Consider the following 1452-nt stretch of genomic DNA (forward strand, 5'->3'; position numbering starts at 1 on the left):
CAAAAAATTACCGAAAAGACACAAAATTTGGACGAAATATTGTTATTTTAAAATTTTCACACATTTTTGACCTAAAACTTTGCCTTTTTTCAAACATTTTACACGTATTGTAGTCACAAAATTATTTCAACAAATTTTCCCTAAATTAATATTAATAAATATTGTTGAGCAAAATTTATTAAAAATAATCCGGAAAAACACAAAATTTGGTCGAAAATATAAACTTGTCAATTTTTTTTAGCTTGTATCTCCAATATAATGTATGTTTGGTGGGTTGCAAACACAATCGTCTAAATATGATTTTCTTCAACTCAAGTTTAGCAAACAAAATGCATTTTTTGTGAAATTGAGTCCAAAAACGCCTTTTTCAGCCAATTTTAATTGAAAATATTGTTATTTTGGCCTGTTTCAAAGTTTGAAGCACGTTTTGAACTATAAAATCTGTTTTTATGAAAGCTTTTTCTCAAAAATAAGTAAATTAATTAAGAAATGGTTTTATTCGTTTTGTTTTTATCGGATTGTGGCAAAAAATACAATATTTTAGTGCTTTTTAAGTCTTTTTAAGCACATCTTTCAGCTAAAAACGCAATTATTTTGCAAAATTTTGTTAAAAACAAGGCAAAAATTTACCAAAGTAGTCAAATATGGTGTTACTTTTGTCTTTTTTCGAGTGTTTAAGCACATTTTCGGCTGAAAAATTACCAAATTACATCGAAATTGAGAGTATTTTAATTTGTTTCGTTCGATTTAGTTCTTTTTTGAAGCAGAAACTCATTTATTTTGCAATATTTTCTTAATGCATGCCTAAAAATTGCAAAAAAGTACCGAAAAGACACAAAATTTAGTCGAAATATTGTTACTTAAATGTTTCAAACTTTGGAACACATTTTTGAACTAAAATTTTGCATTTTTTCAAGCATTTTGCACGTATTGCAGTCACAAAATCAATTATTTCGACAAATTTTCCCTAAAATAAAACAGAAATCGCCAAATTACTTTAAAAATGTCTGTTTTTTTATTTTGCAAGATTTTCTTAAAACAAGTCTTAAAAATAAATCAAAACTGATGTTATTTAGTTCGTTTCACTTGAATTAATTGATTTTTGAGCAAAATTTAGGCAAAAATAAGCCGAAAAACACTAAATTTAATTGAAAATATTGTTATTTTTGCCTTTGAAGCACGTTTTGAACTAAAACTTCGTATGTTTCAAGCATTTTGCAGCTTTTTCAGTCGGAAAATCCATTTTTTCGTAATTTTTTTTCAAAAATAAGTAAAAAAAAAACTAGCTCATTTATATTATTTTAGTTTGTTTCGTTCGATTTAGTTCTTTTTACATGCCAAATTGCAAAAAATTACCGAAAAAACAAATTTGATCTAAATATTTTCAAACTTTGAAAATCAATTATTTCAATAAATTTACCCTAAAATAGACGAAAAATCGTCTTTTTGTTT

The 1452-nt window shown here is 25.3% G+C and overlaps 1 protein-coding gene across 3 annotated transcripts in view; it reads right to left on the reverse strand.

Moving 5' to 3' along the window:
* LOC123005068 (zinc finger protein jing) overlaps positions 1–1452 on the reverse strand; it is a 49906-nt gene that overhangs the window by 3168 nt on the left and 45286 nt on the right. The gene's annotated exons all lie outside the window — the stretch shown is intronic.

This window comes from Tribolium madens, unplaced genomic scaffold (genome assembly GCF_015345945.1).
Source record: "Tribolium madens isolate multiple individuals breed KSU strain unplaced genomic scaffold, Tmad_KSU_1.1 Scaffold_20;HRSCAF=117;Tcas5.2_LG4, whole genome shotgun sequence".
NCBI lineage: Eukaryota > Metazoa > Arthropoda > Insecta > Coleoptera > Tenebrionidae > Tribolium > Tribolium madens.